We start from the raw sequence: 18,862 nt of genomic DNA, 5'->3' as shown, positions 1-18,862 counted from the left end.
CATGATAAATCAAACATATGATGATGGAGATTCGGATGATAAGGGGGAGAGTGAAAGTGAAGAAGAAACTGAAGAGGATAAGAAGAAAAGGAACGAAAAAGGGAAAGGGATTGCCTTTACAGATGATGACTTGCATCCCTACCCTACATAAAGTTCAATCTGATGATATACTGCATAAGGAAAATGTGATTGATCCTAATGTTGCAGAAGCTGAATCTGTCAAGACTGCCATAAGGTTAATGAATGAAGATTTGCAGTCTTTGGATAGAGAAGATGAGGAGGAAATTCCTCAAGAAGTACTTGAAGCATTAATAAACATGAAGGAGAAAGACAAGGAGGATGAGAGAAGGTTGAAGGAGGCTGATGAGGCAACTAAGGCTACACTGGATGCCCTAAGAGCAAATATGAATGTTGATGAACAAGAACAGGACACAACTGAAGAACCAGTGACAACTGAACATGAAGAGCCTATAGTGATTGAACCTGAACTACCTGAAACTGAACCTGTCAACATTGAAATGGAAACTGATAAAGAACAAGAGACTGGTCTGGGATTAAGAGAAGAACCCGAGAAGGATGAGGCACCAAGGATGCCATGGAATGTTTATGTCAAATTCATTGCTCAGTTAGTTATGCTCAGAACACATTTTGACATTCTCCTACATCCTGAAGAGTTCAGACCGGAAACTGTGGATGCAGCCAGGAGAGCTCATGAAGAACAACGACAGGAAAACTGGAAAAAAAGCAAACTTTTGCTAAAAGACAAGCCTGAGCCAGTAATAGGTGAAGTGTGTGATGAAGAGGATCTTGGAACAGAACCAGTCATAGAAGAGATAAGTAATGAAGAATCTAAGACCTCTGAGTCAGTTGATGAGGAAATTATACCTGAAGAGCCATAGGCTGAAATGACACAACCTGACACACCCACTCCATCTCAATCTCTAAAAAGAAAAGAAACAGCTGAGATTGAAACACCCAAATCAAAAAGGCAAAAATCTGTAAAGGTAATGGTGTACAAGAGGAGATTAGAAAAGATTGAAGAACGGAAGAGAGCTCAATCTGCAAGAAATGAAGAACCAATGATTGGGGCACTCCATAACCTTGATGAAACTATTGATATTGAAGATGACAGTGAAGAAGAAATGAAAGATGTTGAAAAAGAAAATGAAGACAGAGATTACTTGATCAGTTTGGACTATGACTTAAAGTACCTTCTAAGACTATCAAAAGAAGACATAGCCACAGAAGCTGATGGGTGGAGAATGAGAAAATCAAAAAGGGAATCTCTAATTAAAGCCGGTCACAAGTCTGAATTCCTAAACTTACAATCTTTTGACACAATAGATAGACTATACAGGAATGCTGCTGTAGATGACATCTCAGACTATGTGAAGAAGGTATCAAAAAGGAAGGCAGAGGGAGAAAAGGTGTTAAAGGAATCTGAGAGTAGTAAAAAGAGAACTGAAAAGAAAGCCAGTGATGAAACAAACTATGAAGCATTAAAAGCTAAACACAATGATATCAAGTTTCTTCAGCTATACGGCTACAGCTATAATTTCTTGATAAATCTTTCTCCTAAAGAATTGAAAAGAAAAATTCAACTTGTAAAAGCCTCTCACAAAGATCAGAAGAGTCGAGAAAAATATGAGAGAGAACAGGAGTTGAGGATGAGACTGCAAAGGGAAAGAGATGACGCCAAAAGGAAGGAAGAAGAGGTGAAAAAGATGGTTTGAAGACCCTCAAAGGGTACAAATGCTGAAGAAAATTTGTAATGGAGAAAGGAATAACCGAAGAACAGTTTCAAAATATGCCTCATGAGTAATTAATGGAAATATACAATAGAGAGAAGAAACTGTATCTTGAAACTCAAAGAAAATTGCAAGAAGCGAAGAAGAGAGCCGAAGAAGAAGTTCGAGCAGAAATGATGAGTGCTCTACATAAAAAGGGAGCAAAAATGTCAAGGCTAATCGTACAAATAGATGAGACAATCAGAAAGTGGTATGAAGAGGCTGGGCTGCATCAAACAAAGACAAACACACAAGGAAGCTCGAGCCGAACCCCAAGGTCTGAGAGTGTAAGGCCTATGCCACCAAGAAATTTGAATCTGCCCACACATCTCTTCTTTGATAAAAGGTCAAAGACCTTGAGGGTTGTAATAGAAGATCAAGAGGAAACTCTCATCATATTTAGAGATGACTTGAGAAATTTTACAAGAGAACACTTAACAAAGATGGCTGAATTGACACTGCATAACAATCAAATCAGAAGTCAGCCATCTAGTCAACAAAGAAATGATCTCTCAAAATTTATAAAAGAACAAGCAGAAACGGGATTCCCATTCTTGCAATAGAAGAAGAGAGAGATAAGAAGCCAGGCAGAGAGGGAGAAAAGAAATAGAAGGATTAATGAAGTGCATATCTCAAAACTCTCCCTCTTTGATACCAAGAAACGAAAGTATCAAGCAAGCAGCTCACATGATAAAAGGAAGACTTTGAAAGAGTGCTTAGCTATGAGAGAAGTGATGCAAGAACCAAACTCATTGGTTCAACAATATGGGAGAATCACGTACATAACTTACAATCAGCACAATGATTCAATTTCATTAAGAAATGAGTTTGGCATACCCATTGTAGTGATAAGACATGATGAAGATCTTAAATTTATGCACCCTCAGGACCTTCAAGACTTAATTGATGCCAAATTTCCATATGACTCCTCTAATGCCGTAGAGCTCGACATGATTAAACAGAAGGCAGCCCTTGTCAAGAGAATGAAAGAAAGATCTAATACAGGGAGCAGGAGGAGAAGATAGCAGAAAAGGGAATAAATGATGATTAGTTTTTGTTTCTGTTTATCTTGTAATTTTTTGTTTAAGTTGTACTTGATGTAAAGACTTTAATGTGTAATGCCCAATAGGCAGAATTCCTACTTATGTAATGAAATAAAATGTTCTTAAATGATATATTTTTTATGTCTGATACATGTGTAACTCTATGCAGGTATGTTTTGGTGCATCTGAGCTTGTTCCAATCAAAGGGGAGATTGTTAGGTCGGATTTATGATAAGGAAGATTGGAATCTTCTTAACCTCCTCAGAAAACGGCTAAGTATGGACTTCGAGCAAGCATAGATGATCGAGCATGGTTTTACTACTTCGAGCAAGCATAGATGATCGAGCATGGTTTTACTACTTCGAGGAAGGTCTTCAGAACCTTAAATGGTTGATTCTTCTAAGTGTTAAGGATTTGAGCAAGCTACATTTCAACGAGCAAGAGTATTCTTTTATCGAGCATGGATTGCCAATCGAGAAAACAGCTTGATCATACAAGTTTTAACCAAGTGTTACGAGCACAGGATGATCGAGCACATAGGGACAAGCATGGATGCAATAAGAAGATGTCACGTGATCAAAGCAAGGACTTCGAGCACAGTTCAGTTCCCCGAGCAAGATTTACATCCGAGCATGCTAAAGATTGCTGAATAAGAAGACTGAAGACATCAAGAAGAATAAGCTTGCTCGATGGACGAGTTTGAGCAAAGCATGGATTAGTCAAGAGGAATGAAGCCTGCTGGAGGAGAATATCTTCAGTGAAGATATTCTAAGTAAAGTATGCTCGAGGACATTCATCGAGCATACCTAGCATAGTGAGTTTGCTCGAGCAAGATTGTTACCTTGCTCGAAAACTCAACACCTGTATTATTTTGTATTTCATTATGTAATGATTAGGAACTTCTAGAAGGAATGTCAGGGTCTATAAATAGACGTCCTAGGTTTCCATTTAGGGCACGGAAAACGGATAAGGATAACGTTGGCACACACGGAATACGAGAAACATTCTAAAAGAATATTCTATTTGTTTCCTAGTAAAGCCGCCTCCGCCGCCGTCATTCACGAAACCCTAGACATTCCTTTCACGGTTTCATTAATGACTCATTTAATACAGTGAATCTTTGTCTTTGAATGTGCTTTTATTGATTACCTATTATCGTTTCGTGTTTGTTATTTTCACTCCTTCGTTCCCACTCGTTGGATATCCTGATTCCGCCGGGATATTCAACAGACCTTTGGGTAATCGAGTCGGTGTGTTCTTGTCAACCTTTTATAAGGTTTCACCCGATTAACGGTCCAGACAGACTGCGAACATGATGTTAGGGCGACTGGAAGTAAGATACATTATGGACCCGATCATCGACCGATAGTACGTTTGATCTACGAGTTTCCCATCAGGATCTAAAGAAAGAAGAGGTCTTTTAGCTATAGGAGTCGCCGCACTTTTGGAATCCCGAAACTTAAATTTTGCCAACATGTCCTCGACGTATTTCCCTTGATGTAGTAGAATGCCTGTCGAGCTTTGACGAACTTGCAAACCCAGAAGCATGGTCATCTCCCCCAACGAGCTCATCTCAGACCTTTTCTTCATCACCTCCTCAAACTCAGAACAGAGAGCAGTGCTGGTAGAACCGAAGATGATTTCATCCACATAAATCTGAACCAGGATCAGATCCTTTCCAACAGTCTTTCTAAACAGTGTCTGATCAATGGTTCCACGCTTGTACCCGTGCTCCAACAGATGAGCTGTCAACGTTGCATACCATGCTCAAGGAGCCTGATGAAGGTCGTAGAGAGCCTTGTCCAACTTATAGACATACGACAGATGCTTGGAGTCCACAAAACCCGGTGGCTGATCCTCATAAATTTCTTCCATTACGTCAGCCTGTAGAAATGCTGTCTTGACATCCATCTGATAGACCATGAAACCCATGTACGATGCATATGCCAAGAAGATCCGAATGGCCTCAAGACGAGCCACTGGAGCGTACACCTCAGTATAATCCAAACCCTTAACTTGAAAATATCCACTAACCACAAGCCTTGCCTTGTTTCTAACAATAACTCCTGAGTCATCCTGCTTATTACGAAAAACCCATCTCGTATCTAGTGACTTCTTCTCCGCGGGTAGTTCAACCAACCTCCAGACCTTGAGTTTCTCAAACTGATTGAGTTCCTCATGCATGGCGTCAACCCAGCTTGGTTCTTGCAGAGCCATGTCAACCGTCTTAGGCTTAACTTGTGAAATGAAGAAAGAATACAAGCAGTTGTTGATTGTTCCAGGCTGACTTCTGGTTGAGACGCCAGCCTTAAGGGGACCAATAATACTGTTAATGGGGTGATCCTGTTGAATTCTTGATAGAATAGAGTGATCAGGAACAGAATAGTTTGTTGGTAAATTGGTTGGATCTTCGAGGGCTTCAGTGAGAGGGTTCCTCCATCCCAATGCTGCAGTACTGTGTGAGTACGAGGTACTGGCAACATATTCGTTTGGAATGGCATCAGGGAATAGAGTGCTACCGAATATCTGATGAATAACGCTCTCCCCCTCAACTGATGACATCTCTGCTGGAGAAGGTTCTTGTGAGGGTACAGTGTCGGTGACAGTCTCTTCCAGATCCTCTGATGACGGTTGAACGGTGTCTGAAGGTTCAGACGGGTCCACACTAAGCATAGGAAACTCTTGAGTGTTAGCAGAAATATCTTCTTCATCATCAACAGCAGTAGAAATTCCTCCCCCTAAGTTATTTGAATCAATCACAGGAAACAAATTGAATGGCTTGAACAGCTTGTCATAGTGAAATAACCAGTCAGGCCCCACGCGAGCATCTGTCTAATTTTCTTCCAACCAGCGCACATCAAATGATTCGACGATTTGTTTTGATGCCTTGTTGTAAACCCTGTAGGCAGTTCGACCAGCATAACCAACAAAATAACAAACATCTACCTTGGCTTCGAACTTAGGAGTCGACACAAGATTCAACAAAGTGCACGGACACCCAAAAGCTCGAAAGTGTGCGACTGTGGGCTTGTGACTATAAACAATTTCATATGGAGTTTTCATATGAGATTTGTTTATCAACACCCGATTTTGAACGTAACAGGCGGTGTTGATCGCTTCAGCCCAGAAGAATAATGGTAACTTTGAATCACATAACATCGTTCTTGTAGCTTCGATCAAAGTACGGTTTCATCTTTCAGCAACACCATTTTGCTGTGGAGTACGAGCTGAGCTATACTGACGAAGTATTCCCTTTTTAGCACAAAAATAATTCAGTGTAGAGTTCTTGAATTCCATGCCATTGTCACAACGAATTTCCTTGAGCTTCAAGTTCAACTGATATTCCATAAGCACCACAAACTTCTTGATCAAGTCAGCTGTCTCACCTTAATTTGATTAGAAAAACACCCAAGTGAAACTTGAGTAGTCGTCGGTGATGAACAGACAGTGATTACTACGAGATAGACTCAAGACATGAACTGGACCGAACAACTCCATGTGAAGCAACTGAAAGACACAAGAAATGGTATTTATTGGCTTTGGCTTGTGTGATTTCCAATGATGCTTTCCTAACGCACAGGCCACACACTTTTCGATAGTTACGAAGTCTTTAGCCGGCAAGCCACGGACAATATTGTTCTTCGCAAGAAGATTCAGGGTTTTGACATTGGCATGACCAAGGGGCCGATGCCACAACATGGCTTTATGTTCCGACACTTTATAGAACAAGCATGTAATTTCGTCAGGAACGTTCTTGTTCATGTCAATCAGGTAGGCATTTTCTTTTCACTGAGATCTGACCAGGACCCACTCCTCTGGTATGGGAATACCAGGTTTCAGAATCAAGCATTCTTTGTTGGTAAAGTGTGTAGAAAAACCCTTATCACAGATTTGTGACACGCTGAGCAGACTGTGCTTTAATTCCGGAACATAGTTAACGCTTTCAAACTTTAGTACTCCATTACTCACGGTACCCTTTTAAGTAATCTTCCCTTTCTCTCCTCCCACAAAGGAAACATATCCACCGTTAAAGATTTGAATGTCACTTAGTTTAGATATGTCCCCCGTCATGTGCCTTTAACAGCCACTATCAATAAACCATGGTCTGATAATATTCCTCCATAGTTGTTCCTGCATAATGTGCGAGATTAGTTACTTTTGGGTACCCAGTCCATAGTAGATCTGGGTAGGCCGGACTTGGTCAATCGTGTTACGGGTTGCCATGACATATCATCATGATTCTCAAAGATAGAGTCAGACGATGATACAGACTCTCTTACCAGGGACTTGGGCAGCCACTTCTATTTTGGTTTAAAAACTTTGTGATTTACACAAGTGGCTGACTCAGTCTCTGGTCTGCGGACAAGAGACACGTTAGACTTTACCCTGGTAAACGTTCTCGGTTCAGAGGCCCACTTTGGTCTGAAGCCGAGACCGTGTTTCTTTTCTGCTTTTGGGTCACAATGGGCTTAGACTTGGTCTAATGAAAACTTGACCTGTCCGCCTTGTTTGTCCTCCAGACACCGTCAAAGGGCTTTGCCTTGTTGTACCTCATGTTATTTGAGTTAAAGCTTGTGGAGGTATTCCAAGGCGTAGTCCTTTGATGGCGTCTGTAGTATGGAACATACGGAAGTCTAGAGCAATTTCTTGCGATGTGACCGGGAATGCCACAGTTGAAACAGGTTTGCCTTTTAATGTAAAAATCATTGTGGCTGATTCTCGGTCTTGCTCTGTTGTGTGAGCTTGCTTTTCCATCTTTGGACTTATCATTAGAAACTTCACATTTAACATTACAAGAACCCTTTTCTTTCACAAACTTAGATGACAAATGTTTATTTTTGTTTTTAAGTTCATCAGTTTTATTAAATGACAGATCACTGCCTTTTGAAGTTCTAGAAAAGGTAACCAAACAGACAAAACAGGCAAATTTAAAGTAACAGTAGAGTCAATAGGTGATTCATCATCTTCCTTAGTCCAGTCCTCAATTATTACTTCATTTGCACACGAGCTAGACACATTAGAAACGTTCACCCCTGAGGTTGATTCAGTTGTCGAGTCTGTATCAACCTTACCCTTGCCAGCTGTAGTGGACTTACCATACTGCATACATTTTTCCTTTTCTTCCTCTTCGTTGGTAAGAGAAAGACTAGTGTAGTTATTCTTATAAGGAGGGGGAACCATGTTGTAACCTAGACCTACACCTTTATTCTCTTTCCATCACAACTGTTTCTCTATCATTGATTCCACAACAGCACTAGAGATATCAAATTTTTTGAAAATGAATTCAACATTTTCGAATTTATTTGTTAGTTTGACTATCTCCAATCTCGATTCTTCAAACTCGGCAGTTAGTTCAGCTATTTTCTTTTTAGCATCTAGATGGTGACAGTATTTTATGCTAAAATCCGATTGTAGTTTTGAAAAATCTTGTTTTTGTGCCTCTATTTTGTCATTTAAAGCCTTTTCAAGTTTCTTAAGTGTTGAGTTTTCATATTTTACACCTTCCATTTCCCTCATTAAGTTACTGTTATGTATTTTATACAAACCTACTTTATCAATGCACGATTGAGAACAAAGTACAGGACTTACCTCAGTTTGCTTGGTGGAGGTGAAGGCCATGAAAGCATGCTGAAGATCCCAAATCTGCTCCTCAGCTTCGTTCTCCTCTTCATCAACATCCATCTCAGCAAAATTTGCAACTTCATTGCTTAAATTCAGTGCTGCCATTTGATCATCCCAAAAGAAGTTCTGAACCACCAAACCTCTTTCACCCGTATTTGAGCTAGCCACACTCTCTTCTCTTCCACCATTCATCGGAACCATTGCCCTTTCTCTATTTCCTTCCTTGGCCGATTGGTACACTCACGAGCAAAATGACCCGGCTCATGACAGTTATAGCACCTCAGAGAACTTTTGTTGAACCCCACTTTCTGATTAGCAGGCACATTCTAGTTGTTCCTGCATGTCCTCTTGGTGAACTTCTTGGCTCTAAAAACAGCCATGTCGATTTGCCAAGAAATATCCATCTCCTCCACATCATCTGGGTGTATCTAATCCAACTCAGCAGCCACAACAGGTTGTACCTGGTCTCCAGCAAGAAAAGCATTTTAGCAGTTCATAAAACCTGCCATTAAGGCTATGTTCTCTTGAGTCTCTTTCGAAATAATAGGAGTTTGAATAGGAGACTGGCTGGATGTGGTCATGGAGGCTTGAGATTTCGGTGCATGAGTCGGTTGTGGAAAGAAAACATTAGTAGCTAGTGTAGATTGAGGAACGGGTTGACTTTGAGATGACCTGAACATGGAGAAGGTCTGCTGAGACTGCTGCGGTTGAGTTGGCTTACTTTTGAACAATGGGAAATTGTCTTGTGAAACTAAAGCATTGTTGGCCGCAATGCCATAACCAGCAGTATTGTAGGTACTTGCATGATTGATAGAACGCTGCTTGTCGTCCGTGTCACAAGCCTTGATAATGGCCATCACCTCAGAGAAAGTCAGTCTAGCCAGATCTTGGTCTTCTTGATAATGGCCACATTTAAATCCCAGCTCTAAGGCAAGGAATTGACTAGTTTGTTGTTGATCTCAGCAGATGTGAGGTTTATATTTGTAGACCTGATCTCCGTGATTAACGAGATGAACTGGTGAAGCTGTTTTTCAAGAGACTCTCCCAAAACATAGTTGAACATGTTGAATTGTTGTCTTAGGAGATCTTGCCTACTTCTCCTCATGTCCACATTTCCTTCAAACACTTCAATGAAAGCCTCCCATAGTGCTTTGGCAGAGTTCAACTCTCTAAATCCCAAGGCAATTTCAGGTGAAAGTGCCAAGGTCAAGGTAGCCAGAGCCTTCTCATCTTGCTCAATAATGTCAAAATCAGCATCTGTATACGACTCAACTGGCTTAGTCTCCACTTCTTGGGAACCTTCCCTTTGATAGGTAATAACCTGAGGACCTCTAACTATGCTTCTCTATAGTTTCGCATCCTTTGCTTTCACGTACCTCTCAAATCTGAATTTCCACTCAGCAAACCCTTCTAATTTCAGTAGTCATGGTACACGAGTGGTAGTCACCATGATAGAGTCAAGTTCTTGATGAAGAGTGGCATTGGAAGACGCACTACCATCTGATTGATCCATAATATCCCTAACCGAGAACTTGATAAAAATGACCGAAAACAGCAAAATTCTTCCGAGAACTCAGAAAGTTGACCGAGAACTGTCAACAATATCCGATAACACACACCAGGTTGCCCGAGAATGACAACTTCAACCCGAGAATGACGAATTTAACCAGGGTACTTACAAATCCTTCCGAAAATTTTGAATGTTAGTCGTTGACCCTGAGATCTTCCCGAGAGCTTGGAACTCAACCCGAGAACTGAAGCAGATTTACCGAGAACTTGGAATGATTCAAGATATGGTAATCTTGAATATTTAACTAAATCCCGAGAATGATGGGATTCAAATTAAATATGAGATTTACCATAATCTGTTCCGAACTAAACTTTCACCCGCTGAATAACACGAAGAACAATCTTCTTCAAACTCCAGAAATCTTCAACCAAAAAATACCCCGTAAATTGACGATAGAATCCTTGATATCACTAATAACCGAGAATAGAATAGGTCTATAGGCTCTGATACCAATTGTAAGTCTCGTGACAAGATCTTTCAATGTGATATCAATTTACTTGATGATTAGGCGGAAACTAATCCCAAGCCGATTCTATGCAATACACAAGAACACACGTAAAACAACGAAGAAGCTTCAAAACACACGTATATTATACGTCGGGTGCTTAAGCCCTTAACAACTTATATGGGGTCAATAATAATACATGAACGAACCACCCTAATATCGATAACATACATCAATATATATCCTACCAACTAGGCCCAAAACAGACTAAAGCCCAACGAGATCAAGTGATCTCGGTTTACATACAAAAGCCCAAAACTAAACCCAATACTACAAGCATAAATCACAAAATATGACCCAACAGAAAAAAATAAATAAACAACTCAAATAGGAACCTTCTTTCATTTTTTTTAACTCAGTTACAATTGCTTTTCTACTCAAGTAATATGATTTAAGGTTTTCTTTTTCTCTTTCTAATTTTAAACAGAATGTCGTCCAACGATGCTTTTTATTAAAACACGAGCCAACCCAACGTTCTTATCTCTGAAAAACATTATTATTGTTATGAACCAGACTAAGCCCAACCAACTCAATCATGCAGCCCATTCGTATAGCCCATCAAACCTCCCATACAAAATAGCTCAATCAAGTTGGGCAAAATACGTGACCTTGTCCTTGTGTATGAACCCACGAGGCGTAGTATAACCTGGATAGACAAGAACAAAGGAGCATAGTGTATATGACGAGTGATCGATCTTTTTTAATACTTTTCGTGTATCCGATAGTTCGTTAATTGTAATCATTTCCACAACAATAGAAATCAACCATATTCTACATCGATTATGTTATTGTAATAGAAATCAATCATATTCTATATCTATTGTGTTATTGTTTAGTTGTGCGTTATCAAACCACGACAGATAGCTATTAATCTCGCACAATAAACTAACAAGTGGGGTCAGGTACACTTTTGATGTGTAAGTGGCTTTCACACGTTCTCATTCACTTTTGTCCCCCCCCCCCCCCCCCCCCCCCCCCCATTCTTTTTGATTTATTTGTTATTTATGTTTTAATTTCTCTTTTATTTTTTTTATTAGCCTTGTTTCTTTAACTGACTTAACCAAACACATTATACTTTTTTCGTTACTGTGCGAGAGTTTAGTAGCACGAGTTTAGAAATTATATAATAAATAAACAAATGAAAGAACATGTTTCAATACCCTTTGGTTATGTTACAACTATATTTTTAAGTTTTCTCTTTGTTTTACTATAGTGAATTCATCAAAACCGAAAAGTTTTACACTCATAGCAATACATGCCTTGTATACTAGTTTACATAAAAAAATCACAAAATTAAGGGCCCCACTTAAAATTCGTATCAAAATTCAAGCTTCAACAATAAATCTACACAAAGAAATCAAAAGAAATGGTCTTATTTCATCGAACCAACTAAAAAAAAGTAAACAATAAAATAAACTTTATTTGATCTAAAATGTCCAAAATAAGATACAAGAATAACGTGATTTTCATTTGAATTATACGTGATATTATACAAGGAGTACCAGAGTTTTTCTTATCTTAGCAAGTTTTCTTGTCTTTTAACTCTTTAACTAGAGTTTTCCTTTCTCTTCCAAAATATTAATAGGGTCCAAATATTTTGGGTGACTTTGGCTTTGGAAACAGGTGAAACCGGTCGCCATTCACCTTGATGTGTCCGCCTAGAGATGATCTAATGCTAAATAAGTGTCTCATCTCGCAACGATGATGTAGAACTCGCCGGTACAGTACTAGTTGATTTTACCTCATTATAACATGATTTCACTTGGAATTCACTACAAAGCTTCCACATAACCATGATGATTATTGGTATCTCACACAAAATCATAAAACAAACAAATAAAGATCTTTACTCTTGAATTGGAGCAATACACGGCTGCCGTTTTTGATACCCATGTCTACGCCAACAAGACACACGATTAATCTTGCTGATCTGGAAGTCCTTTTCACTTCTCATTAGACCTTCCAACTGCTTCCTGGTCACCATAATCTTAACCTTCTGAGGTGGCACAACTTCAGAAGATAACCGATCCTCATGAGGTATAAGAACGTAAACCTCAGCCGGAACAAGCTTTGTGTCCGGTCCCAATGGTAAGCTAGGCTGGTCAAAATGCACCAGATTATAGCCCTCGTATTTACCACGGGTTATCTTTCTAACCTTAGTTGAAACCTTAAATCTTTCTTCACTTCCATCAGACACAAGAACACTTATGTTCTTGTTAGAAGATTGATTAACATTAATGCAATTGCCCATTTATAATCTGATCCTACATGTCACCACACTTGGTGTGTGTATATATATATGTGGGGGTAAATGGGTTATTAAGAAGTCAAGTTGAAAGCAACAAACGTGCAGACCATGTAACAGTTGTTAACTAATTTTAATCTGATTTCCGCCATCAAGAGGAGGCTTTGACTACACAAGAGTCAAGAACAAGGTTTGACTTTCAGAGGGCAGGGGTACTTGATTGCTGACTTTTAGTTTCTTTTGATTTTAAACATCAAATGGTGTTATTTTCGAAAATAAAAAAGTCAATCACTGGGCCAATGTAATAGCACAAACTTGAAGGTTGTAACCCATTTCGACCTGAACTTATTTTTAGCCATAACCCATTTTGACCCAAACCTATCTAGTCTGAAGTTCTGACCCAGAACCAATTTGATCCGAACATATTTTTGGTCAGAACCCATTTTGACCGGAACCTAATTTGATTAGAACCCGTTTTGACACAGACCTATTTTGGTCACAACCCGCTTCTACCCATACTTATTTTAACCCACAACTCGCTTTGGCCCGAACCTATTTTTGGTGATAACCCGTTTTGACCCAAACCTTTTTTGGTCACACCCCGTATTGACCATAGCCTATTTTTGGTCCCACCCCCGTTTTAAGATAGCTTATTTTTGGCTATACCACGTTTTGACCCGAACCCATTTTGGTAAGATCCCGTTTTAACCCAAACCAAATTGTACCAGTCTTAAATCAGCCCATTGTGAACCTGTGAACTGACCGAACTACGCGCTTTGCCAGAGCTACTTACCACCATAGCCAAAACCAAATGAACAATATTGATTATGAAAAATATATATATGATTGATGAGTTGGAAAATAAACAATCATTGCATCTTCACAATCTTATTGAACAAAGCTACATAACTTGCATAGTAAACACCATTATAAAAATGCTCTTAAAAAGCTCGCCTTATCTACCATTTCAAGATGCATACACAAATCAATCAAGCAATTACAGTATGTTCTTCTAACCTCACCTGCCATGTCAGCAAACACTTCACTAACTTCATTCTTAAAATCATCATCTTCCTCATCACAGTCCACAAGTCTCACCAAATTACCAAGTTTCAAGTCCGCCTTATCAATGCACCGTGCAACCTTAACAATATCTTCTCGAGAAACATGTGTCATCGCACTAAGAACACAACTACTATACTGCTCGTCTAAACGCAAATCCAGTTCCATAACTGTATCTATCGTTCTTGCCACGTCATCTCCAAGATTAAATTTCCCATAACATTTAATCATATTAGTCAAAACATAGATATCATGTTGAAAACCGGCTTCCAACATTTCTTTCAAAACCGCCTCTGCTTCCGACACTTTCCCTTTTCTTGACAATAATGAGAATAATAACAAAAACGATCGCGTATCAGGTTGACTTTCTTTACACATCTTCATATCGTCAAAGATTGAAACAGCTTCATCCACATAATTAATATCATTACACATTGATAATAGGGTGTTATAAAGAACATTATTTAACCCCATCTTTTTTAACTTCATTTCTTTATACACATCAATAGCTTCATCACCACATGCCGCTTTGCAATACGCACGTAAAAAGAGCCGCATACGTGGCCCAACCGGGTTTTAACCGAGTGGTTAAAATCTCTTGGTGGATTGACTTAATATCCAAAGGGCGTTTAGCTCGCGTTATAGCATCCAACAACGTGTTGTAACAACCTAAGTTAGGGTTTATACCACAAGCCTTCATGCCACGAAACACGGTCAAACACTGGTCAAAATCCCCGATTGTCCCGTAAATCCGGATAACTGTAGTAAACGTTACAGCACCTAAACACCAGTTTTCAACCCATGCACGCTCGTACAACGCTAAAGCCATATTAACGTCGCCAACACGCCCATACGCATCTATCATCACCGCAAACGTGGCATCATCCGGTTGGATTCCAAACTTAGGCATCCGTTCAAACCACGCCACAGCCTTACCTGGCAACGAACATATCCGCGCACACCCAATAATAGTTGAAAACGTGACGTTATCAGGCGCAACGCCTCTCTGAAGCATTTCATCAAACAGCTGCTCTGCACTATCCAAATCTTTACACTTCCTAAAAACTTTAAATGTCACATTATAAAGAACAACATCCCAACTCAAATCACATCTACCTAAACAATATTTAAGCACAATGCGGGCCGTTTCAGCGTTCAACATGCTATTAATAATAATAACAACATCTTGGGCAACTATGCTAGTACCTAAATTATTATTATCTAGTAGGTTAAACACATGTTTTTCAAGCGGTGGGCATGAATTTAAACGTTGTGCTATTTTATTGAGAGAATTGTACCTTGAATTGTATGTTTTTTGTGTAAGGTTTGAAGATTTGGGGTTGACCCAGATGTGATTTTGGTTTAACTGTGAGGGATTTGAAATTTTGTTGGGTGTTTTAGAAAGTGACGGTTGTTGAAGATGAGGGTTTGTTGATTGAGATACAATTTGGTTATTGCGGAAGACATTAATGTAAGCCATTTTTCGAAGAGCTGATGTTTTGTTCTCTTTGGCCAAAATAAAATCCCTATCAAGTTATATTATCTGCAACTAGCTTTGTTTTAGAGCTTGTGTACTTTACAGAAAAAAAAAACAATTTTTTTAACGGTAAATCCCGCTGAAACAACTAATGAGACATTAAAACCAAAACACAACCGAAGAAACACTTCCCTAATTATTTAGTTATTAGGTTAAATGTTAGTATTTTTTACAGGGGGTTGGAGCAAGATCCGGCTGATGAGAGTAAAACCATCTACAAAACAAAATGAATCAAAACACCGTGAGCTCTTTATGAGAAGAAGGGGGGGCTCTTCTCGTAACATCCCTCCGGCGTTAGAATCAGTATGATTATTGAATATGAACATAAATAAAAAACAAGTCGACGCAGAGCACTAGTGAGCGTTCTCGCGGAAGAATCCAAATCCTTTTACCGTTTGAGATATGGGGTATTCATAGCCGAATGAGAAGAGAGAAAATATGGGTCGTCTGCCATGTCTGAAATCCACCAATTAAAGAGCTTGCACGTGCTCGCGGAAGGTTGGTTAACAAAGTAGCTGACTGATGGCGACGTTTATACTATTTAGTACTATTGACGATACGCTGTCGGCTCCCTATTGGCTGGAAGTCCTTTTCGATGACATACTTCTTTTTTGCACCATAACTAGGAAGTTCTTTGGAATCAATCTTCCCAGAATGCCAGAGAATGTTTGGTGCATGGTTGATTTTCCGTCAACGTCATGTACTTTGTGCTTTTGATTGTCCAGCAAAGTGTGTAGGTCTGCCCGCGGAAGCTTCTGTTTTCCTTTTTAGGTGGGCACAAGACCCTACCTCTTCAGTCCCCCCCCTCCCCAGTCCATTGTTTTCCTCGTATGATAATGTCGAGGTGAATTGTTAAATGACGAGGTGACAAGGATGCTTTTCATGAAGTCTATCCCCTGCTACCCCCCCCCCCCCCCCGCAGGAGGGTTATCTTCAGTGGACGTTTTGAAAAGTTATTGACATCCTTAGGTGGACGCCTAGTGGATAGTTATTGAAGATCTATCTTAGGCGGAGGCTTTTTTGCCGGAAGGTTAGTGAAAACGTTCCTTGGGCGGAAGCCTTTCTAGCGGAAGGTTAGTGAAAATCTTCCTTAGGTGGAAACATTTCTAGCGGAAGGAAAACCTTCCTTAGGCGGAAGCCTTTCTAGCGGAAGGTTAGTGAAAACCTTCCTTAGGCGGAAGCCTTTCTGATGAAAGGTTAATGAAAACCCTCCTTAGACGAAAGCCTTTCTCGCGGAAGGTTAGTGAAAACCTTCCTTAGGCGGAAACCTTTCTAGTGGAAGGGTAGTGAGAACCATCCTTAGGCGGAAACCTTTGTGGCGGGAGGTACTTGTATGTTTTTAGTAGTTACCCATCTGCTGAGTTGTCCTGCCAGCTGTACTTAGGCGGGTGAAAATTTGAATCTTGGTTATTTGGAGGTGTGGATAAGAGCACATCTGTGATGGGACGTGGAGGTGATGGTTACTTTCTGTAGGAAGCTTTTTCGTCTGTTCAAGTGCGTGGGCGAGAATCTCGGTGACGTGCCCACCTGTAACACACCTAATGGTTTGTTCCTCATAGGTGGCACTGTTTGATTAGGCCAACACTTTCTCTCTCTTCGGTAACCACCCGATCACATTAATTTCGATGGATATATATATGGAGGGTATGGACTTCATTCTCCGACTATTCCTCCAGAATTCTTTGCTTATTTTGTTTACTCTACTTCCTCAATTCGGAGATCGATTTCCAACAAATATTTATCCTTTTTGGCGAATATTTTCCCGAAATCCTTTGTGTTTTCCTGAGTTTCTTTACCCGTTTTTCTTCTACTTCATGTTTGGTCCTTCCTAACAGGAGAATGAGAAGGAAAAAAAGAAGGCCCTCACCATGGAGATCTTCGGTTTCCGGATGAAACGGGCCGAATTCGATGAGTGGTGGAGTTGTATTGGATTGACCCATCGTTCGAGGCCGAGTTGCCAAATCCTGTCAAGATGGTGAAGGAAGCTATGTCGGCAAAATTGTCATGTATATGGAGTTTTTCACGACCGAGAACTTTCGTCTCTCGATGACTCGGTTAGTGTTATCAATGTTGGATACGTTTGGGCTGCATCTAACCCAAATTCATCCACTCGGCATGGCGCCCCTCCACCATTTCGAGTACACTTGTCATTGTTTGGGGATAGCCCCTTCAGTTAACAAGTTGATGGCGATCTACGCCTTCAGGAATTCCCAGGGTTGGTAGAACCTGTACACCCGGTTGAGTTCCAAAGCAATTGTTGGGCAGGCGCCCCAGAGCCTTCTGACTGGAAGAGCATCTTCTTGTATGTCACTACACAGGTGGTCCCCCATGCCACGAACTTCTTCACCGGGAAGGAGTTGGCGGAGCCCAGCAGAGCACCCAGTCTCCGCTCCGTCACTATCCCAAGCAAGCGTTGGTGCTCCTAGGGATGAGCCACGTCTGGGAGGATCCTATGCAAGCGCTCATCATGCGCAACAGTGGGCAAGGTACTTATCATTTCTAGTGATCGCATGCTGTTGCTACAGTCGGTTCCTGAGGTGATGAAGATATTGTACTGGCGGGCGTTGGGGGAACGAAAACTACCGATCTTGGCCAAGGCAGCCAAATTTTGTGTTCCCTGCCCCGGCGGATCAAGCATTTCCACCACCATCTCCGCCTTCGAGCTTCGCGAACCCCACAGCAGGTTGGCGTCAATAGCACCTTTGTTGTTTACAACACTCAAGACTTAACAAATTTAATTGTTTTTCATGTAAGCGATCTTACGTCGTGCACGTTCGGAGCGTGGACGATCCAAAGGGTGCCTGGAAGAAGGATGCTCCTTCCAAGGGTGGGAAGAAGAGGCCCTTGGAGGATGATGACGACGACGTGGTCGTTTATGATGTTCCATCTGGCTTGTTGTGTGCTTCCTCCTCCACAGTTCCTGCCAAGGCTGGAACTGTTGTGGATACCAAGGTGGCTCCATCCACTAGCGCTGGAACCGTTGTGGACACTAACGTGCCTTCAGCCTTTCAGCTTGGAGCCATCATGTATACAAACGTGTCCTCAGCTTCCGCTGGCGGAACCTTCGTGGGCGTGAAGGTGTTCACTTTTCCACACGAAGTCGCGCCCACAACGGAGGAGGGAGAAGAAGAGGTAGAGGTTCCTCTTTTTAAGAAACCTCAACTTGGCGGATTCGTCAACCTACCTAGACTTGTTACTTCGTCAGGTATGCTTATATTTTTCTTCACTCTTCCTTTTTTTTCTTTTGAAATTTGTGACATCTGGTTTTTAAAAATAGTAAATAAAGAAACTTTTATTATTTAATTGTGTGTTATTATTTATTTATGATTAAATAAAATAATATTAGAGGAGTGTCGCGCTTAGAGTAAAGATGGACTTGGATTATGGACTTGGGGTGCACATATGGGCCTAAGGTACATGGGCTTGGGGTATTTAAACTCCCTAAACCATAAAACCCTCATTCCATCTTTGCTTCCACACACCTAAAACAA

General features: G+C 40.5%; 1 pseudogene; it reads right to left on the bottom strand.

Moving 5' to 3' along the window:
* Window positions 1–13,699: 13,699 nt before the first annotated feature.
* LOC143628857 (pentatricopeptide repeat-containing protein At4g16390, chloroplastic pseudogene) lies at window positions 13,700–15,314 on the bottom strand (annotated as a pseudogene).
* Between the last annotated feature and the right edge of the window lie 3,548 nt (window positions 15,315–18,862).

This window comes from Bidens hawaiensis, unplaced genomic scaffold (genome assembly GCF_021521415.1).
Source record: "Bidens hawaiensis isolate Kalapana, Puna unplaced genomic scaffold, B.hawaiensis_p1.1 tig00005079_1, whole genome shotgun sequence".
Taxonomy (NCBI): domain Eukaryota; kingdom Viridiplantae; phylum Streptophyta; class Magnoliopsida; order Asterales; family Asteraceae; genus Bidens; species Bidens hawaiensis.
Note: the sequence above shows the minus strand (reverse complement) of the source record. Positions and strands in the feature narration are given on the sequence as shown.